We start from the raw sequence: 24,650 nt of genomic DNA, 5'->3' as shown, positions 1-24,650 counted from the left end.
CACGTAACCGGTTCCAATATAAAATTCTGATAGTTTAATTCTGATAGTTTTATTATTGAACATTAAAAATAGTGGTACAAATTTGAAATAGTCCCTGACTTCCAAACTAGCGTAGCTGTATATCAGGAGTCAGTTACTTCCCATTATGTGGTTGAATTTACTTAAGTTTAATGACAATAGAAAGAAATCTAAAAATATAGGTACTAATAACACATTACAGCATTATCTGCGTGAAAGTGTGTGTGTATGTGTGTTTGTGTGCGCATGGGTGTATGTGGATGAGGGTGTTTATGTGCGTGTGTGCTATTTTATTATGGCCTCTACATCATCATAATTTACATCTAATAACCACTCATGAATTTTGCATTTTAGTTGTTGTATTTTGTATTGTTTTATCTTACTCTTTATATTTAATTTATTATATAGTGTTGGTGCTAAAAAGAAGTATTGTCTTTTAGCAAAGGCGCTTCTAGGACGCGGGACTGGACAATAATCTATTCTTTTATTTAAAACAGAAACTGTTACTTTGTGGTACCTTGTAATACAGTTGTAAATTAGGTACTTCATAAACATTATCATTACATTTAAGTTTAAAATGAAATAAAAAGTTGTTGTTTTGCCTTAAATCCACAATTTATTATACTATCGGTGTTAAAATTATATTTTAAGACGAATTATAGCATGTAATTGGTTGCTAACAAGATTATGTTCAAATAATTTTTAGAGTTATATCAAAATTATTAAACCATCCTCAACAATGTCTTATATCAAATATTTTAAAACAGACAGAAAATAAATAAATATAATATATTCCGGAAATATCGAAACATAATTTCTCAACAGTATTTGTACAGTACGTTTACATCTGAAGCCTTCAATGACGATTCTATCTCTGGTCGTTCCTCTATTTATCAGTCTATGCTAAAAATATTTACTGTTCAGATAGGCAAGATGCACTATACATTTTTAGTGACAAAGTGACTACTACAACTGGTGTTAAGTGAATTATATAACAAGGAAAATCTCAACGAGCAAGAGACAAAAGTATCCCGTGACGCTCAACACAATCACACCAACCAGCTAACTGTTCCTTTACGCTCCACTTGAAGAACGCGTCATAGGCGATCACTTGCAGATAAATATTGTAAATATCGCGCACTTGATCGAAATTCACAACCAATAAATCTCGTACAAACTCCACGAATATTCCCACTAATTCGTGGTCGACACAGTGGGTCAGTTAATTACAATTTAGACTGCGGTGGCGCTAGACAAATGGTTTAATTTCATCGCCACGCCGAGCCGGTACGGATAATTTAACATGACGTTACTGAATTTACTGCGTCACTATTGACTCGTAATGGACGCACTAATCTACTGATCGGGTGTCTGTAGCTACGTAGTATATGTACATCGTCTGTAATGTTCATTAGGTGAGATTCTTAATCGGCTTATTTTGGAAATTCGAATATACACTTACACACGCCTTTTAGCCTGAAAAGGGTTGGTAGAGGCGTAACTGGTGCAACGTTTCCGCCATGTGTATTCCGTCCCATGATGTGATCGAGCGAGCCTATCACCATATCGAGCACAAATCCCAGACTCCTCAATTTTAACTTTCAATTTAAATTCCTGATACTGTGTAGAAAAACACAATATTACTTTTCCCGACACAAAAAACAAACCCGAAACCTCAGCACTACAGTCGTACGTAATACAACTACACTATCGAGGCAATGTTATACAAAAATATTATACAATAATGATATTTTTTATATATAAGTATATTTAAATTTACTTCCCCACGTGTTTTACAGTTCCGAAAAGCTTGACACTACAATTCATCTCACGCCAAACTTCAAAACAACAAGTTAACGCAAACCGAAAACGCAAACCCAGCATTAAGAATACGCAAACGCGGAAAATCTCAACGCGACTCTAAATCACTAACTTGATCACGTACAAAACAGTATCAAGTAAGATATTAAATTTTTATGTAACGACACGGCACGGGAACACCGCAAGTTTTAAAGTACACTGCGCGCCCATAAAGAGTTAATATTTCAACGGGAACACACAAAGAGAGCAGTAGTCACGGAGCGAAGTTTTAATTTGCTTAGCTTGTTACAAGTTGGAACGGGTCCCTCGGTGGGGGCCAAATTAGGTACACTCGTGACGTGGCCGGATTCGGGTGTTTAACGGACTGCATTGATGTCTTTGTCTTAATAAAAGAAAGCCGTGACGGTTAGTTTGAAATATTGTTTGATCAGTATTTGATTAGTCTAGTATATTTTTTTAAATCAATTCCATTATCTTCGATTTTTAAAAATGGAATATTAAATTTTATTAAAACTATTAACACTTAATAAAAAAAAAACGTTATTTTTAAATAAAAAATTCAAACCCTTTAATTAAAATTTCATCTCTAATATGAAACAAATAAACAATGAGCACAATATCCAATATCCACGGTGCCCAAGACCCGTGCCGAAATGCGGTCCTGCACCAGACCAAAGCATAGATGTCGGGAAATTTCCCCCAACTGATAGCTTAATTCGTTTCGTAGAGGACAATTTTTTTCTCTACGATTTTGCATGTACTCTGTAATTTAATTTAAAAAAGATACAAAGAATCCTTTGCGAAGAAAAACGGCACAATTACGTTTGCGGACAGAACTGTTCAATTTATAGTTGTAATGTATGTAGATTCCGTAGTTTCAGTCGACTAAGTGAAATTTATTCACTTACACGAACCAATGTGGCTTTGATCTTAAATGTATTTAGTTTGGCTTAGAATAAAACTCGAAATTGTATTCTGAAGTTTATTAAAGGTATAATTTTTATTTTGTGTCGATTTGTATTGGAAAAAGAACCGTATTTAATTTACTTTTTTGCTAGTGGTGTGATATATTTTATATTCGCCCGGATACCGTACACAAAGTCTTAAAATCCACCATAATAGCCCACTTAAATATGTCGCGTTCCGGAATCAGCCTGTGTATATCCGGTTCCAACAGGCCGGCATAATTGTATCGACTGTCGAGGGGTAATCACCTCTCGTCAGTTGACATTCTATTAGACCCCATTCCACTCACCATGAGGTGCAATAGGATCAATTTAACGTGCCAGAATAAAAAAAATATATAATTACAATTTAATGTAAGCAGTATATTATAGTTGCGTCAAAAAGCTATATAAGTAAAATACAAAACAATTATGAAATCTGAAATTGTGGGGTCCTATTTCACAAGTTTAAAGTAAATTTTATTTGACAGTTTGCTAAATAAATATAAATGTAGATAGTAATCATTTTATTACCATTTATTTGTGAGCATAGCTTAGGGTATGACTTTTGTCTTTGGTCAGCTTATACATTTATGTGAGGAGTAGCATTTACTCAGAACTAGTGAAGGCCTTAATATATAAATGCCTTAATATGTAATTGGAGTGAGCTCACACATATTTTGTTGCATGTAATTTGTTATTCTTAACTTTAATTTTTTTTTTTTTGTTAGATTATTTATTTTTATAAATACTTAGTTATAGAATAAAGTTGTAAGTTATTATGTTATTATAGCTCCGCCAGTCGAATTGGGTGTAACCTGTAATGGCTGTGTGTTGATGTAAATAAATAAATAAATATTTTTCATTAACTTTGCTTTAAAAAATACGAGGATAATTTCAATGTACTCACCGTATTTTTACTTCCTTGGACTGCCATTCGCTATGTTTATCGAAACTTATCAGGATAGCGGCGATTTCCTGGAACAAACAAAAATCATCTTTAGTTAAATGGAAATAGGCGATTTTATGGAACGACCCTGAGCACATATATTTAACTAGATAGCCTCGCGACTTAGCCAGACTTGTAGCACTTACATATTATATTATTATTAGCTTTTGCTCGCGGCTCCGCCCGCGTGAAGGAATTTCCCAGAATAAAAGTCCCACTCTATATTTTCCCGAGATAGAAAGTAGCCTATAACTTTTTCCGGGTCTTGAACTATTTCCATACCAAATTTCATAAAAATCCGTTCAGTATATTTTGAGAAAATTCATAACATACAGACAAACCGCCGTACAAAAAAAAGCGACAGCCTAGTTGGTTGTGGAACGGACTGCCGAGACGAATATCCGCAGGTTCAAAAGCAAGGGCAAAAACCGCTGACTTTTCTAAAATTGTGTGTGTATTCGTTATGAATTGTCGCTTGCTTTAACGGTGAAGGAAACATCGTGAGGAAACCTGCACACCTGAGAGGGATTTCGAAGGTGTGTGATGTCTACCAATCCACAGTAGGCCAGCGTGGTGGACTAAGGCTTAATCCCTCTAAGTAGTAGAGGAGGCCCGTGCCCAACAGTGGGACAGTATATAATACAGGGCTGATATTATTATAATATTATTATTAGATAAACAAAAAGAAGAGTTTGTTTTATAATTTGTTAGAATTACTTAAGTCTAGACTTACATCATCCTAGTCTTGTTACCAAGGCAAAGTAAAGTTCCCTAAGGCAACTTAACAATGTTGCAAATAAAACACTGTTTATTACAAAACAAATACTTTATGAATAATGTAACCACAAAGGAAATTTAAATGTTGAAAATAATACATCCCCAATCTCATTACTGGCTTCTATAAATCATGCAAGTTTGCCGCGCTGTTTGAATACCAATATCTGGGGTGATTTTAATAAGGTGTTGTACCAATACAAGACTTTTGAATTACGTATGTTCAAACTCACACGTTTGTACCTGAGGGGTAGGCAGAGTTGCTTCCGGCGCATATTTTGCGCGTGTTCCGTCCCATGATGTGATAGAGGGCGAGCCTATCGCGATATTGGATACGTATTTTAACGCCTTTTATTATTATAGTAGGGAATAATCCTAGGCAATTGTTGCCAAACTTTTTCAATCTATAATCTGATAGAGTCAAGCGTATAGCAACATAAGGCATAAATTCTAGTCCCGGTAAACATAATTGTTATTTCTAAAGAAGAAACACATTTTTAGTTGCTTACGGAATGAAACTCCATGCCTACAACATTACACTGCTATTAATAGAAAATATCAATAGGCAAAAGTACAATTTATAATACATAGTCACGCATTTACTACATCATGTGATGTCATGACAGGATGTACTTACATTTATAGTTTAACAGATCATAGACATTTTCGGGAAGGTGTTTGAGGCAATGCGTTTAAATCCAATGATAGTTTAGACTAATTGCTGACTTAAAGTTGCTAGTTAAACTAGATAAATACATGAATAAATGTACGAAAACAATGTTTAATTTTTATTAGGCACCAACACCAAAATTGTTAACCGATATATAGGTAATGTTAAATTATTTCTTGTTTTTAGTGGTTTTTAAAGGCTCCATAGTTTTTTGTTAAAATGTTTTATTTGAAAATATAACTTTTCTGACAACTGGCAAAGGTTTCGGTCCCGTTTGATTGGAGTTTTCATATTCAACTCATTAAAAAAAGTCTGCATTATCGTATTCAGGTGTAACTAGAAAAAGCTTTTAACAATGTTAAACATTGCATCAAATACCTTCCTGAAAATGTCTGTCAGCTCTTAGACTAGTACGTAGAGAATGGGGTTTGAGAGGGGATCTACAAAGCCCCCGGTAATCTGTCCGAAGCAAACGCACAGAGCCGGCACTCCACTACGTTTTTTTGTCAGTCTGGTGGGTTATTACCTGTTAAACCGTTATATTAAGATAAACCGGTAAATCTGAAATTCTAAGACCCTGTTTCGCAAGTTTTAAGTACATTTTTTAACAGTTCTGTATTAAACAGCTAATTTGAATAGTAGTTATTGTGTTACCATGTATTTGGAAGCATATGGAAGAGTACGACTTTTGTACTTGGTCATCTTATAAATTTCTTTAGACTTTATATAAAGAGTATAAAGGCAGACTTAATTACGAAGGCATTTTCTACCAATCGAAAGAAAAGTACACAACAAGAGAAGGTGGTGGACAAAACATTAACAAAAAAAGACTTATATAATTTATAAATATAGAAACTACGTAATATAGATATTACATACATATACATACATAAATAATATTATACATATATGATATTCACTAAAATTATAGAGATTATGCCGAACTATAAAGAAGTAGTTTCCGAACATTTGATTTGAAATCATTATGTGACTAGTAGTAATTACTCACAACTTGTGATACAGGCCCTCAAGACGTTATAGCTTTGCCAATACCCTAAGAGGATTTTACACGCGTATGGAAATTTAAAATTAATTTAGTATCTATTTTGCGAGCATATAAATGAATTAGTCGAAAACAACACGGTTTTACTCACGTTTAAAAAATTAACTTTTCTAAACAACAATAAAACACACCAAATCTATTTTTTTTTTCTTCTCTATGTCATGTACTGTAGTTTATACCTTAAACTGATCATGAAAAGAGCTACACCACAGTTTAGTGCCCGTTCTCTAGTGAGAAGTGCTTTCCGAACTGGTGGTAGAGTTAATATTGACGGAATTTGAATAATGTGTTACAATTTTCAGGTTCAAATAAATCATTTCATTTCAATACATTGTGTTTCAAATATAAAATATGATATTCATAATCTTCTAGACACTATACTAAAACCATAAACCCTAGTAACCCTCGTCCATCATAAGATAGATTAAATTTGCGTTTAACAAAATCGCAAAACGTGTTTTTAAACGCAACAGAGTGGAGTTAATCTGCTTGCGAATAAATTAATTCGAAAAGTGAAAACTAAAGTCATTACGTCTTTGACCTGGCTGTGGGCTTTCATTAAATAAACTAGTTTCAGCGCGCGGCTTCGCTCGTGATGACGTCACGGTAAGTGGATTTAGAACGTGTTTTAGTTTAATATAGCTTTGCTTATGCTTTTATTGCATTTTCATGCGTGTACGTCAAAGTGACCCCACTGGCTCTGATGATAAGAGGTATAGGGTCCAATAGAACGTCAACTGATGAGAGATGGTTACCCCTCAGTCGACACAATTATGCCGGCCTGTTGGAACCGGATATACACAGACTAATCCCGGAACGCGACATACTTACGTGTGCCACTATGGCGGATTTTAACACCTTATGTATGGTAGTCGCTATCCGGCGAATATAAAATATATTCACCAACAGATCGGATTGCAAAAACTAACTTTACAAAATAAGTCTGGGTAAGATTACTTTGTCTATTTGTAACATTAAGCAGTATTTAATTACTGTTGTCTTTTAGTGTGAAGGTTGTAGCGGGTGTAATTTTTAGGCATTATAACACTTTATAATGTCTTGAGGTAACGAGTGTAGTACTGTACTAAACAGAACTTTGTAATTGAAACTTCTGTATTACTGTAGGTTAAGTATGCTACCCACTTGCTATCAAGCGAGCTACTAGCTCGTCTCGTCATTAAATCTTTTCATCAGAATATAACACTGTTTTTTATATATTGGCACGTCAAAGTAAATCAACTGCACTTGGTAGAGTGGAACGACGTCCAGATAAAGGATCGATTGACGAGAATGATTATGCCTCGCCAGTCGAAATAATAATGCCGGCCTGTTCAAAACCAAATATACGCAGGCTGATCCCGGAACACGACACACTTACGTGGGCCACTATGGCGGGTTTTATTACCTTGTGCACGATGGTCGGTATCCCGACGCATACAAATAACCTACCACCAGCTTTCATTAAAATACCAGCCTCCGAAAAAACTTACTTAGATTCGTTATAAATTTATTGACTTTACTAACTACACAACATGTCGAAAAATGCAGTAAAACTATATTTTTCAATATAATATAAATGTATTAGCATTTAAAAATAAAAAACTATAACCATTGTGTGAATATACAAAAACAATCGCAACAACTTTCTATTTGTTAGAACACGCACAAAAACAATTCCCACAACCAATTGTTTTACAAAACTAGCGATATAGAATTTATAAATTGACTGAAACGTGGAAACGGGACAATATCAATAACTTTTCCAAACAGACCTTCAAAGTGAGACGTTATCACGTCAAAATGCGGTTACACAGCACATTATATAAGTTAAACACGCTGTATCGTTCGTAGGCTTTATAAATAGCGGAATATTGAGGCCAATAGTATGTATAGAAACTAACATTTGTATAACAAATATGACAGTATATATTGTTGGGATAAATAAAAATTGTGAGGGTATTTGTGATATTATTTGCTGTAAAAACACTGAGCGTCTGACAGACCGAGGCAGTTAATTGACAAGTCTTATAAGTCGGTTGGTTGGTGAAATATTAGTGAAGGTATTTCCGTAGTCAGTGATAGTTCTTTTTAGTTTAATCAAAATCACTTCAATACCTAACAATAGGTTTTTTTTGAGGAACTTTGAAGGTGTGTGAAGTCTGCCTACCCGTGCCAGGCCAGTGTGGTAGACTAAGGCCGTATCCGTCTCAGTAGTAGAGGAGACTCGCGCCCAGCAACGGGACAGTATATAATACAGGGCTGATATTATTATTTTATATTGTTTTATTGCTCTTCACTTCATACATTGTGTATAAGTGAAATTCGAGCTTAATGATTAAAGGTAAATAATAAAAGTAAACAATTGTAAGATACTAAATACTTAATTAGTAACCTCATTGAAACATTCATTTTTTGATATTTATTTCTAATTGTTCAATGCTGTATTAATTTAAATTATAAATAAATATTGTCATAGATATGCCAATAGATGGTGTTGTATAAAAACTATAAATAATTGAATGGCGATGTCAAGATTCGCTTACCAATATACATAAGATTTCAAATTCAAAGAAATAAATGTCTTTCTCACCGATATGTAAGTTTTATTTTAATACATTGCTGAATATTTTGGGGACGTTGAACAAAATGGTCCTTCGAGCCGGATCGGGATACGTCCAGAGCCTGAAAAGCGGAAGCCACGGACTGCACACAAGGGAAGAATAAAGTCTTCAACTAAGGGTGCAGTCTGCAGCCGGGTGAATAAGAACATCTTCAGCGAGAAGACAGGACGCGGCAGCTCATACGTCGTAACGCGTGGAGTACTAGCCGAAGTCCTCCATCACCTGTGCCGATCATCTATCTAGTCCTCACTAACGTGGTCTAGGAAGAGAAAGTGAAGTTTTTCAGGTTCAATTAAATGAAAAAAAAGATACTGAAAAGCGGAAGCCACGGACTGCACACAAGGGAAGAATAAAAGTCTTCAACTAAGGGTGCAGTCTGCAGCCGGGTGAATAAGAACATCTTCAGCGAGAAGACAGGACGCGGCAGCTCTTACGTAACGTGGAGTACAAGCCGCAGTCCTCCATCACCTGTGCCGAACATCTTTCTAGTCCTCACTGACGTGGTCTAGAAAGAGAAAGTGAAGTTTTCAGGTTCAATAAGGAAGCATCACACACTTCTTCATTTTAAGAATGTTCCCAATTCAGCAAAGGTAGTCATGATGATAAAAATATTCTAGAAAATGTAACACCGGTTCCTACACAACATCATCAGTGAGAAAGTCCACAAATGTTGTAAGTTGTTTCTCAAACAATCAGAATCAAGTGTTATTACCTACTACTTTAGTTTCAGTGGATTCAAGAAATAGGACTGCCATGGTTTTAAAACCTTTATTAGATCAAGGTTCTCAAGCGTCGTTTATAACCGAGTCCGCAGTCCAATTATTAAGTTTGAGGAAGGAGCAAAGTGAAAATTGAATTTCAGGTCTAGGCGGTGATCCCAGTGCCTCGATCACTTGCAGATCGATGGTTTTTGTTTATAATATTCAATCACGTGTAGACCCTAGTTTTGTCTTAACTGTCAAAGCTTATGTACTTAAGAAACTAAGCTCACTTTTACCAGATTGCAAGGTAAAGGCTCAAGTTTTATTGAATAATTCGTCTATGGTTTTAGGAGATTCGTCATTTGATATTCCAAATAAGATAGATCTTCCTTTGGGAGCAGAAGTATATAGCCAGATATTGTTGGAAGGAATTGTCAAGACCAATCAAGCTCTCTTATCGCGCAAAATATCAAGCTTGATTGTGTCTTATCTGGTCAGCTCATTAATGTCAACCATAGCGAATCAAATCAAGCATGTCATAATGTAATAGTCAACTTACATACAACACAAGTAAGTGATAACGAACTAATTAAAAATTCTGGGAGATTGAAGCTGAACCTAACTATAATTGTGAATACAAGCAGCTCACTCCCGAAGAACAAAAATGTGAAGATTTGTTCATATCATCAACTAAACGTGATGAGTTTGGTCGCTATATTGTTCGCTTGCCTTTTAGATCAGATCGGTAAATACACAAATTGTTATTCATATAAAGAGGCTTATAAGCGACTTGTATCATTAGAAAAACGTTTTAAGATGTAACAATAATAAAATTAAAGGACCTGTAGCTAAATTAATTATATTGTCGGTGTCGTCATTATAGACCTGTATAATTACTTTATAGTAGTAAGTTATTAAGTAAATATTATTTGATGTTATAATATCCTGTTAACTTTCAGAGAAATTTGTTATACTATGTTTTTGTTCTTTCTCTTTTTGGAATCAGATAATTAATATTTGATTCACTGCATTGCGATGGTGGGCGATTATAATTAATGTAAAATCTTGTTATTTATGGACATATTATGATATGTCCATGGTGGGCGGTATGTTCAATGCTGTATTAATTTAAATTATAAATAAATATTGTCATAGATATGCCAATAGATGGTGTTGTATAAAAACTATAAATAATTGAATGGCGATGTCAAGATTCGCTTACCAATATACATAAGATTTCAAATTCAAAGAAATAAATGTCTTTCTCACCGATATGTAAGTTTTATTTTAATACATTGCTGAATATTTTGGGGACGTTGAACACTAATAAAATTATTGAAATTTAAATACATTAAATATTTAATTCTTGTAAAGGTTTTTAAGCCTGACAATTATAATTATCATAAGCAGTAATTATATAGTTTCTACCTTTTTTTTATTTTGCCGTACCCGATGGGGTCCACGTTTGTGCTATATGTATTAAAATGCAATATTTTTGTATAAAATCATTTTAGGATGCAATAAACTTTGAATTCGATTTTTTTTTAATTCTTTGAATGACTAGACGAGCTTTCCGTTCGCCTGATGGCAACCGATACGACCAATAGGTCGATAAACGGTAGAAACACCATCCAACAACTTGAATTACAAAGTATTGTTTGGTATTTCACTGCGCTCACCATCCTGAGACATGATGTGTTAAGTTTTATGTCCAGTAGTTACACCGACTAATTTGTTTATCCCAAACCAATTCACAACAAAAAGCAAAAGTTGTAACAATACTAAAATATAACTAAACTCAATTACGAATTCCAAAAAACGACGTCCTTATATTATTAAAAAAAACAAGTCGACCCGCAATCCCGTTTCAACATAAAAAAAGAATTATCCCCTCCATATGCTTAAAGGACAAAGCCCGTATTAACGGATAAAATATTCCGATGTACAGCCGAAATCAAAATAAGGCATCGTTCACACTGCAGATTTTTATTCTACCAGTCCTATTTATTATTTAATCTATATATATAAAAATGAATCCCTATTTCCCTTGGTCACGCCATCACGCGTGAACGGCTGGACCGATTTCACAATTTTTTTTGTTGTGTTTGTTATTGTCAAGAAAAGGTTCTTATGAAAGAAAAAATTCAAAAAAAAGCGCAGAAAATTAGAAAATTTAAGAAAACTTAACGAAAATATTAATTTTATATAACTGTCATTTGTTTGAAATAATTGTCAGCGATCGACAGAATGCGCGCGTGCATACATAGTTAAGACGGGACAACGTCTGTCGGGTCAACTAGTGTGAAATAAATATGTTTCATTTTTTTACTGGCCTCGAAAAGTAATACCACTGCTGACGATAAATAGAATAGGGACCATATATATAGCTCAGACACTATAGCAGGTTTACACTATGTGTACAGTGGTTCCTCTCCGTGCGGGTACAGTATCCTTCCACCAGCGACTACCACACAAGATTCCAGCGTCGATTTTGGGGAAGTGCCTAATGTTTAACTTTACCTGTTAAAATAGATTTAATGTGTAGTGTGAACGGAGCCTAAACATGAAATCAATAGCGCTAGTGTACATCTGGCCTTATTTAATGACGGCACACCGAAGTTCACGTACACAAACGTTTTTATAAACATTACTACGTTAGAGTACTGTTCTATTGTAAGCGAGCTACGTTGCGTTTTATAGCACAGGGGAAGTAACCAAGACGCCTTTTTACAATCACTTACGCTAAAAAAAAACAGAAATATGTATGGCAATGATATATCCTAGCGACCAACTTATCTTTTGGATACGTCATTGCTATATTTTTTTGTTTTCTATTCGCATTAATAATTGTAGAAAGGCTAAAACTACGGCTCTAGGATTTATAATAAGTTATTAAACTTACGTGACGTTGGGCCACCGATACAACTGAGAAACTATTTATAAAACAAAATAGTTAAATTACCTATTAAGTTACTTATGTTAAGAAATATCACTGTAAGTACAAATATTGCTAAATTAATCGTGGGTGCCAGTTTTAAAGGGGCGAAATGGAAATCTAAGGAACGCGAAGGGTGTGAGGTACTTACCATAAAGCGATAAATCAGCAACCAATTAAAAACAAAAATTGACAAAATAAGTCTCATCACTATTAAAAAAAGACTTTAAAAAAATATTAAAATAAATCCAAAACAAAAATCAAGTCAGATTTCCAACTAAATAAACCAATGAACTTTATGAATCGATCGCTCGCAATGGTCCCGACCCTTATCCATAGATTTATTGCGGACCACATAATCCCAACCCGGCATGGCATACGAAAGTAGCTTGAATTAGTTAAGGAAGTGCCGTTTACGTGTGGAAAACGTCTGTTTCGCCCTAAATTGGGGGTGTTCGAATACTATGTATATTTTATTATACTATTAATATTATAGTGACTGTGAAAAAAGTTTGTAAAAAATATCTTACAAATCGCAGACAGTGGGACGGTGCTCTACTGACAAAATTTTGGGACAATCTTATTTTCCAGTTCTACTTAATAGTTTTACCAAGAATATTAAAAACTTCACCATATTTTAAATATGGAACTTATTTTTTGTACTCACGTTAAAACAAAGAAGCAAAAATGGCGCGTCCAAAGTAAGTTTCATATTTTCATGGACAATCCGTGTGAAGGTTTAAACATTTAAGTTAACACAAAATGTATGGACGTGAATTATAATAGGTATGATGATAAACTTGGTTAACACAAGGGCTACTTAAAACCAGAAAAGCACCTTGTCATATTTGTATATAAAAATGTACATAGCTGAAAATTCTCCATAAGAATATCAAAAGTATGTTAAGTCTGCCAACTCACATTAGGCTAGGTGGACTAAGGCCTAAAACCTCTCAATATCAGAAGAGACAAATGATAAGCAGTGGTCAGTACAAAATAGAGAGTTGGTATTATTTTATAATGTGATTATTCTTTTTTTTAATGATTTACGACTTCGTTTATTGACCGGGAAGTTCTCGATTCGAATCCCAGGTCGATCAATACATAATGCGATTTTCTGCCTATTTTCCCGTGACTAGATCCCCGAAAGAGACGACAGAAAAGCTATCGGTCTATAAATCAAGCAAAAACTTACTTTTTGCGACCAGCTCACCGACGTTATCCATTTATGACAACAAATCCCTACACTCACGCCCTTATCCTACAGAGATAAGCAGAGACTATCAAGCGCCACATACGATCTTACCCATTCCGCATGCATAGTTCTCCTCATACATTTTCGCCGGCCAAGAAATCTCTCTACAAGTCCCACATAAATCTAAACGTGAATATAGAGTTCAAAATTAAACTTTTAACTGTGTTAACCGTCTAACAAAAACATCAAAGCGACATAAATATTATTAACAAGCCCAATTAATTATTCACGAATCCAAAAAACAAAAACAGAAATTATAATATCAAAGCGACAGTCACAAAGCAATGGCGGGCATCAAGCGGAATGATATAAAAACAAATTTTTTGTCGTAAATTTTAATAAATGAAAATTAGGCGGCAGTCATTAGAATTCTCGCCCGGAGGGATTCACTTTCCCTCAGTAATAACCGCTTGGAGTGAACACTTGTTAACCAAGAAGGCGGTTTTATTATTGAGTTTATTAAAAAAAATAATAATGTATTGAAATATAACTATTTTTATATCATAATTTTCCACTGACATTTCGTAGACTTCGCAAACTTCATAGTCACGGGAGAAAATAATAATGTAAAAAACCGTGATAAAATCGGAAAAATAATTTTATTTCAATATCTTATATTCACGTAAACATAAAAAATAATTAAGAATGTACTTAGTATAATAAGTCTTCAACTCTCCATAAAAGCAACAACTATAAATATAATAAATAGTTAAACAATATCCCTCAATACAATTTTATACCTTGTTTTCATATTAAAAAAGTACAGCATAAAAATTATAACAAACAGCGACACAACACAATTATAATCAAATCGCTCTCAGAAATAAATCAATTAAATGAGCGTTGTGTTCAAATTTCAGCCTAATTGGACCACTTCGCGGTCAATCCAGAGATTTCAATCAATTTCACATTTCTGCACTAAAATATATTATTTTAAAAAGTCTTTAAATTTCCGCTATCGCTTATCACCATAACCTCATCACTGGAACGCTACAGACGCCAGGGCCAAGGAGTTCATTCCGCCCTTTACTGCTATAACTTTAAAAGCCCCATCAGATGTAACACTAATGACGTCATAAAGACTCGACGAGTGACGTCACAGCCCGCCGTAACTTGGCTTAATTGTAAACATTTGCGTACTCACTGAATGTATTTTTAGGGGATAATTTTCGTGGAGTTCCTGATGGAGGTTTGTTGATGATAATGAGGTGGGGAACGTGATTTGCAATAGTTCTAGTCATAATATCATTAACTACAAGATGTGAGCTGAATATGACAGCCTCGGCCTGGAGTTTACTTTGTATCCGATCTGATAATAGCATAGCCCATACATAGGGATATTAATGGCATAAAGCGGGTGCTATGATTACACCTCTGCCTCCCGGGGTAATTCGTGTACGCTCGGTCGTTAGACCAAATGCACGCCCATACAAGGTAAGGCATTTGTCGCAGCCCTAGGCGCAGTTATGTGTGTATACCTCATGGTTGCTAATTCACACTCATCCTATATACGGCTCGCGAACATTTCCTCATCATCCCTCCTCTCTTCTTGAGAGGGTTCCTTCTCCTTCCCCCACACTTCCTTCTCAACTATCTCCTCCCAATTTTTCTCCAGGGCCCTGCACTCGTTAAGCCGGGGGTAACCTGTATCCCGTTCGCAGGTTTCCTAATGATACTAAAAAAAAGTCCTAGGGGGATTAAGGCGTGATGTATACACACATATACTCACGCATTTTATCCCGAAATGCGCGATGTGTTTATTTTATTTCACTGCTGAACACAGATATCCCCTTAAAATTTCCAGACTAACCTGTTGGAAATGGCATTTACCTTTCTATAACCTTAGAAAACAAGTAATTACCTCTCAAAATACACATAATCCAAAATGTTGATATTAACTAAACAAGTAAAATAAAAAAATACGAGGCATGAAAATATTTAGTCGTTATATTTTACAACGTATCGATCGAGACGCCGGTTTTATGCGAGTATAAAATAACGTTATGTTTCATAGCTTATTATTACTAGAGACGGGGTTCGAATTCATACTATCTACTAATTTTGCTCTGTTAACCCGTCATGACTTGTCAAACAGCTACGCGTGTGACGGAAAAATAACCTTATTATGTAGTATATAAGGTTATAATCCCGTGACACACGCAAATGTCATGTAGCTGTCTTGGCTCGCCGGCGAGCCACGAGAGACCAAGAGTTAATATTAAATTTTGTTCTACATAGTCACGTTTCGAATAATGCCTTATATTAGCAAAATTATACTATTGTAACATTTTTTTTAAATCCCATACAATTGAATACATTCATACATTTAAGGCTGGATGTTTGTTACTACCGTTGCCTGTGAATCGTATGTTTTTTTTTAATTGCAAAACGTTGTACCACACTGGCGGTGCCGCGAATAACATCTATCAACCATTTTTTATTTAATATCTTATAATTTGAAAAGTTATGTAAGACAGGTGTTAACAAACATTGTAGAAATGAATAAATATAAATTTTAAATTTAAAACTTTATTAATAAATCAAAATGTACTTGTAATTTAGGTATAAGAATTTGACAAATGTATTTTTTAAAATGTGCAAGAAATAAAAGGCTTCCTTAACTTTATAGAAATAAATATTAGTAAAATATTGAATTAAAATCAAATATCAAATGCCAAACTCAATAATGAAATTATCGCGATAAATACCTACATCTACAGTCTGAATAAAATAATTGACACTTTATCTAAATGTAGCCATAACTCGTATTTATACTTTTCCATGAGAACAAACCACCACACTCACAATTATCCCTGAATAATGGAATCCCCACTAATTAGAGAGGGAATTTAGTTTGCTCGTTATCTTAGTTCAGGCAGGTATCTTGAAAGTTTTCCGGTTAAGGGGGCTTTTACAGACGCCGTAAGAGGTTAAGTAACTTAGTTAAATCGGTTTGAGTTAAAGTTGGACAAAAAATTGTAAATTATAAATTGTTTTACATAATGTTATCGATCTAAGAGTATTATTCATATTGCACTACTATATTTATTTTTATGGTATCTTTAAATTGAAATTAAATTAAATCATTATTTGAACTTGTTATTTATTATTTACATTCCGTCAATATTAACTCTATCACCTAGAAACTTAAATAAATCATGAGAGGATTAGTTTATTTATATTAAGATATATTTCATGACTACATCCACTTAGTTAAATTCGCTAATAATAATAAGTCTCGACTTCGATTCCCGACTCGAGCAAACTGATATTTGATTATTCTGCTCAACATCAGAATCTATAATTGTACGCGGTTAATAGCAATAACCCCATCCTTTCAAAGAACTGATATAGCTGATTGACATAGTGGATATGTCATACCTCTAGTAACATCACTTAAGGTAGCAAACGGAATGCGGATTATTACCTCTGCCTACCCCTGTAAAGGGAGTAAAGCGTGATGCTTTGTAATATCCGCGTGTCCATATCTGCTGACCCATTTCCCCAACATTGACACGTCCAGTCGATAGATGACGGATTGATTGAGAGCATACACATGGTGAGCATTTGGCACGCGCTACAAGTCGACACAAAAAAACTGACAAGTTACATAGACGCGGCGAGGGTTCTGCAGCAATGTTTATGTAAATTATTATTACTTTAAAGACTTTTAGTCAATTATTTCTTATGTTTGCGCGAATTTTAGATGTTAAAATTAAACTATTTTTCCTATTTTAACGCGATTTTTACATTTTGAATTGCTCCCGATGTTTCGGAGACTGCAGCCTTCGTGGTCATTGGGTGAACTGAGGTGTTGTTCATCCTCAAAGTTATAATATCTACCTACATTTCACAATTACACAACTTTTAAATTTTTTTTTAGATGTTTACAAGCAATTTAAATATAAAAACCGCGATAATATCCGAAAAATAGTTTACTTTTTTAGTTATGAATGAATGAAAAATGAAAGGTCGATATAAGAACGCAAATACCGCTGGAGAGGTGAAATGTGCCACATATCTAGATCATAATTATCAATATCGTTTTTATTCTAAGATCATTAACTCGGGTAGTGTCGCAAGCAATACCTAGTAAATTAATAAAAAAATTTTACGTTATAACATTTAAAATAATCCATTAACATCAGAGAGTTGACGTTAATCTAGTTTTTCACTTCTGACACCCTCCGAGTACTGAACCCTAAAAATATAGTACAACATAGGAGCACTAAATGCCATCCCGGACTCGTTACAAACTATTGTTAATTTCACCAATGTATTTTAGTGTTATAAAAGCTCTGTAATTAACTATAAAAGAATATTTGTACATGAAACCGCTAGAGGTTTTTAAACGGAGACGAAAGGTTTAGAAAGCTGACCTCGTTTAAGAGTCTAAAATACAGAAAAGAATCGCCTACACCGCCGAGTACGTTTAGTTCCAAAAGGTTACGTTTGTACTAATATGATAAACTCAATAGTCTTAATTTATTTTAGTCCGCACTTTAAGTAATTAACTAGTATAAGGGCGCAATGTTTAGGAATACAATCTCTTTTTTATGCTTGTATATTTTATAATTAACTTTAATTTTGATCATAATCTGTTTGGCGTCTTAACGTTATTAAATAAATAAACAGGTGACTGGTAGAAGGTATACGATGTAACTGACCATAAACAATAATCATCAAGAGCTTTATAGTTAAATACATTTTTACACATCCTCTGACCAATACATTAACAATTCACAAACAAAGGTACACAGCTGAGTTTTTATTGGAATAAAATATTAAATAAAACACTATAAGATAATTATATTTCCAAGGGAATAGCGCTGTAGACTGGAATACAGGTTCTACAAGTGAACAATATGCGAGGTGTAAGAGTTATGAATCTTTAAGGAATTGAATGAGTTACATTAGTAGACACACACATCACGTATTAATTCCCGAGGGGGAATGCAGAAACGCAACCAGGGCACCCACTTTTCACCAAGTGTGTTCGTCCCGTGACGTAATAAGCGAACCTATCGCCATATCGGGCACAAATTTCCAAACTCCGGGTTGATACTGGACAGAAAAACCCAATTATCACATTGCCCAACCCGGAATTCGAACCCACGACCTCAGACCGCTGTCGTACTGCGCACTACAAGTACGCCACCGAGACAGTCTATTGGTAATTTGGTTAAAATGAATGTATTTACCTTTCGTTGCTAGGCAGACTCTAACAACTAACCTACCTTCTAAACGATTACTTTCTTAACAACTTTTAAAAGCAAACATTGACCAGTTCAGTAATATGATCGCCGTTGCAAGCACGCGAGCCGGCGGCAAATCGGATATTACGGAATACGAAGCGGTACACGATTACAAGCTATCGATTTTACAGGGCCGGGGGGTCGACCCCCATGATTGTTTGCTGATAAAATGTATTCCTATGTGGCGGTTTTTGTTACATGTTGCTAATTTTTATCGAGTAGTGCGTACTTGAAGCTAGAGATCGCAGGCTAATTTGATTTTTTTATGCTTTTTTCGGGTATGTTGTCCCTAATTTCCATGATATGACTCTTTTATAAGTTTGGCGCTATGCTTAGACATTAATTAGTAACATTGACCTATAAAAAGACGGCCAAAGCCACGGGCAAAACATACAATTCAATATTATTTGTCTATTAATTATATATTTTTTTTTTCAATTACTAAGTATTTTTATATCCTCAATTCAATCCGTAATCAATTCAACAAATACATCACATACATAATTGTTTATAATAACGCCGTCAACACAAAATAAAGACATGTACACCCACTCTATTAATGCCATTATAATTATATTAAATAAAATTCCCCACATAATTTAATCCTGCATCCGTCCCTGGCCACTTTAATCGCTGCCGGGAGCTCTTTAGAAAAGAATTTTCCTTAACAGCATCCCCGTCCTGCTAATTCCATTGATTTAATCTTTTAAAAGTCTAACAAGCAGAATTAATGTCACGCTTTTATTTTAAAAGAAAAGATTTTTCCTTAATATCTTTACTTTTATTGTTATAAACGGGATGTTTGCAACGTTTATTTTTATTAAACATTACGAATTTTCTTCTTAAATGATTAGAACATGGTATTTTTACGGAAACATTTGACACGCAACATTTTATTCAATATAACAATGTTGTGTAATCCGTAAAGCCATTGCCATCCATCGCCTGATCTTTCTCCGGTCATGTCTGATTGCCGTCTCACCGGACTATGAGAGTGAAGGAACAGAGAGTGCACCTATATATTGCATATAGTTGTGCACTTTATGTAGTTCGTATTTGGCTGATCTGTGTTGAGATTGGCCGCCGTGACCGAAATGCGGTTAGGAATTCAAACAATCATACTTTCAATTTTAATAACTTGCACGTACATTTTCGATTCGTTTCCACCTAAAATCTCACCAACTCACCATTTATAAAGTATAACAAAGTAAATTGCTCCTCGAAATGTTAACCAGCGAAACTCCTTACGCGTGACTTCAAGCTAAACATAGCCCCCACGTTTTTTGAAAACCACTCAATCAAAAAGCAGGTAAAAAAGTGCATTAACTGTATCGATTAATAAATAGATTAATTATGAAGGCGGCAGCGAAGGGCGGCGCGTTACTACCTCCTTGTGTTAAACAACTTCATAAAACTGGGCTTAGTTGTTGGTGAAAGGCGAAATTTGCCGAAAGAGAGTCCGACACGACATATAGGTACTAATGCATGAAAGCGATGTGCAAATTGTTTTAGTAATAATTAGATTCTACATAAACTCTACATACAGGGAATCTAGAAATCGTGTTCTGTGAACCCTTCGCCACTATTTGGTATGTGTGGTGATGGTGAGGTAAATAAATGACAATGTTTACATATTAAAAGTGTGTTAAATGCGTTTGTAGTTAGGATAGCTCCGAAATAATGCGAATATTATATACTATTATATTAATATTGATAATAGTTACTAAACTAATTAGAAATAGGAAAAGATTGTACGAGCTAATCTCTGTAACTACTGAACTGATTTTAAAATTCTTTTACTAATATGAAGATTAAAGCTATGTTAATCTTAAGTGCTATATGCTACTTTAACACCAGATAATATTTATCCCAGAAAACCTATATCACGCGGGCAAAACCACAGAGAAAAGCTGGATAAATATACATCCTACTTAAACGTAGAATGGAGCGAAGAAGTTGTTCCTCAGAAGAAAAACATAGCAAAGAATATCGCAAAAAAGGGTGCTAAAAAATTATTCCAGCTAAAAATGCCATAGTCGCTAGATTTTGCAGTTTTACTAGGTACCGGTCGCCTTCTCTACGTCAACACTGGGGAATTAATCCGGGCAATTCCTAAAACAAACCCTTACAAATTGTTACTGACATGGGAATTGGGCCCAAAATCGCTTAAACAATTCTAAGGTGGAAATTTATTGCACTACAATTTAATGCACGACAAATCACAATAGAAACGGCATTATAACAAAAACTAATACTCAGATAGCAAATGCAATTAAATGCGAATGAGCAAAAAAGGAAGCGGCGCCATTGGAGCCGTTGTCATGGCAACGCGGCGGAAATTAACCCTCGGCCGCATGCCGACATTGTTTTGTAGCAGTTTTTTTTACATTACAAATTGTCATTGCGATTTGCTAAAGTATTTTTTTGTGAATTGGTGAAATGTCGACATAATTTTTGTGTTTTATTTTCTTGTTCGTTTGAAGTGTTCCGTGCGTGGAATTGTAAAGAATCATAGTTTATGTTTATTTTAATCTGCCTTGGTATGTTTTCTCTCTATTATGTTAAACTAGCTTTTGCTCGCAGCTTCGTTTGCATGAAGAAGTTTTCCGGGATAAAAGTTCTGCTATATATTTCTCGGGATAAAAAGTAGCCTATAACCTTCCCAGATCTCTATCTCCATATCAAATATCATAAGAATTGTTCAATAGATTTTGAAAAAATTGATCACATACAAAAAATCTTTTATTTACATCACATTAACAGCAGTAGACATCCTATGGCTGATGATAAAACGTTCCAACAAAAACACGTACAAACATTTTTGTTAACTTTTATTTAAATATTCGACTTATATTAATTAGAAGGATAGTCTTATACCTATATATTAATAATATACAATCCTCAAAATTAGATCATCAAAACCATACCAACACTCCCAATATGTAGAAATACACAGATTGAAACATATTGCGCCAAATAAATTCACATTACTCGAGGCAGTTGAACTTGCTCGGAGGCTGTGCAGTTGATTAATGCGGCCGAAAGCTCGCCGGATCGCGGAGCTTTTGAATGTTGGGAATTGTTTACGCGATGGGTTGATATGTACGCACTTTAACTGAGCCATTACGGGCTTTTGCCAAGACGCCTTTCTAAATTCTGTAATGCTAATAGGAAACAAAAATATGTATGGCAATGACATATTCTATTTCTGTCGCCAAGCTGCTGTAACTACTGGACATAATAAGACCTTACACCTCATGTGTCAATAATTTGTAATTAAAGGTGTTGGATGGTGTTTCTTCTGTTCATGGGCGGTTGTACCGCTTACTATCAGGCGAACGGCAAGCTCGTCTCGTCATTCATAGCAATAAAAATATATATATCCTAGCAGTGGCGAAAGGTCCATATAACTCGATTCCCACCGGCTTTCCTATATGTAGAATCTCATTATTAAAACGATTTGCAGACTATATATACGCATAATAGTACTACGTACGTCGGTTTCCCTTTCGGAAAATTTCACCTTCCACTATACACACACACATCACACATTTATCTCCAAAGGGGTATGCAGAGGCGTAACCAGAGCACCCACTTTTCGCTAAGTGTGTTTCGTCTCATGATGTGATAGGGAGCGAGCCTATCGCCATATCGGACACAAATTCCAGACTTCAGGCTGATGATAAGCAGAAAAACCCAAATGTCACTTTGCCCGATTGCCTGATAGATTTTGCACATAAATAGACCACGTCCTGTATAGTGTAACGTTACCAATTATACTAATATATATACTCTGTCAACGTTACTATTGTCTTTCTAAATAGTCTGTGGTTATAATGTGAATGATTAACGCCCTCGCAATTAGAACTACCAATGAGCATCATCGTTGCAATGAATTGTCATTGTCACATGTCAATGGGCAGGTCCACAACCGCCGCAATAGGTTAGTTTTTATCACGAAAATTTAGACTTTTATTCCGAGAAACGTATTTGCGAGTGGAACCACGAGCGATCTTAGTATATAATAATTTAAGAATTAACAACCCTTAATGCTAAAGGCTCGTTTTAATATGCAAAATTTAATTATATGCAAAAAAGTCGCAAGCTACACATAGCTTAAACAGACAATAAAATACGGATATATCCACCACAAACTTAAACATTTAAAATCGCACTCCATCAAAATTTTCTAAGTCAAAGAACCTCTGAAATACGCCTTAGAGTTGCGCCCCTACTAACCCCTCCCCGCCCCCCTCCAGTAAATCTGCACAATCAATCAACACCCGCCGTGATACGACCGCGTGTTTACGTTTTATCAAACGTACGAATCAATCTTGTGCGATAATTTTGAGTCGGATTTATTGGTTTGTTCGTACGCATTCAGGCGATATGGCGTTCGTAGAGATTAAAGATCGTGGTTTGATATTTGTGTTCAATTTATAATTAATGTGGTATAAATATATCCACCTATATATATTGTTATGTAAATAAAATATTTAGGCAGATCCTATTTATTATGTTGTAAATAGTTTCCACCTAAAGGAAGTGAAATTATTAGACAAAATTCCCAATAATTATAATATCTATACTTATATATAAAGATGAATCCCTATTTCCCTTGGTCACGCCATCACGCGTGAACGGTTCGACCGATTTCTCTTTTTTTTTGTGTTTGTTATTGTCAGGAGAAGGTTCTTATGAAAGAAAAAATTTCAAGAAATGCGCGGAAAAATTTAAAATTTAAGAAAACTTAACGAAAATATTAATTTTATATAACTGTCATTTGTTTGAAATAACTGTCAGCGATTGACGGAATGCGCGCTGCAAATTCATAGTTAAGACGGGACAACGTCTGTCGGGTCGACTAGTTATCCAATAAAAACAATAAAATTAATATAAATAACAAAAAAAATCTCTCAATAAATTTGTAACCAAAATTGTTCTGAAACATTTTTACAATAGATATAAATACACTACACTTGAACCGCTAAGACGAACTTAGTTTCTAAGATCCCCTCAAATATTTGAAATTGGAATTGTTTGCTGAGAATATCAATCGCACGAAGTTTGGACTGATAAAGATATTCCGACTTCGATCGGTATGTACCTTGGAAACTGGATACGCCTTTTAGAAATGCCTGAACTTGCAGTATTTTAAATGCAGACAATTTCACAATACTCAGCTGCTACTAAAGCAGAATCAGCCAGAGTAGTACAATATCACAGAAAAACAACATAAACAAACATTACGTATGGTAAATTGCGAAGATTCCTGAGATCCAAATAATTCCCTTGCTTCCTTCCTTCGCTCTTATTCCTTTCCTTCAAAGACGACAAACGCATCCCTAATCTTCTGATATTGTGAGTGTTTATAGCCGTTAGAGATTATTTAAAATAAATTAACTACTAACTCTATGCAAGCCTATGTCGTAAACATCACATATAACCCAATAAAACTAAAGTACCATGGTCCATACAAAATATACAAAACACGGCAACTTTACATATAATAAAATATTAAAAGACCGATGTCTATACAATATATTCATTCAACAAATATTATTATGACGGGTCTTTATTAGAGCAATAGCTACCGAAACAGTTTTAAGATTTTTTGTCTGTCTCTATGTTTGTACACACATCA

At 34.6% G+C, this 24,650-nt stretch overlaps 1 protein-coding gene across 1 annotated transcript in view; it reads right to left on the bottom strand.

Moving 5' to 3' along the window:
• The window catches only part of LOC115442804 (calmodulin-binding transcription activator 2), a 176,284-nt gene that overhangs the window by 79,745 nt on the left and 71,889 nt on the right, over positions 1-24,650 (bottom strand). Inside the window, exon 3 of the mRNA XM_037438504.1 lies at positions 3,694-3,761. The gene's annotated coding sequence lies outside the window, so the exon portion shown is untranslated. The remainder of the gene's footprint in view (positions 1-3,693; positions 3,762-24,650) is intronic.

The sequence above is a fragment of the Manduca sexta genome, chromosome 14 (genome assembly GCF_014839805.1).
Source record: "Manduca sexta isolate Smith_Timp_Sample1 chromosome 14, JHU_Msex_v1.0, whole genome shotgun sequence".
Lineage (NCBI taxonomy): Eukaryota > Metazoa > Arthropoda > Insecta > Lepidoptera > Sphingidae > Manduca > Manduca sexta.
Note: the sequence above shows the minus strand (reverse complement) of the source record. Positions and strands in the feature narration are given on the sequence as shown.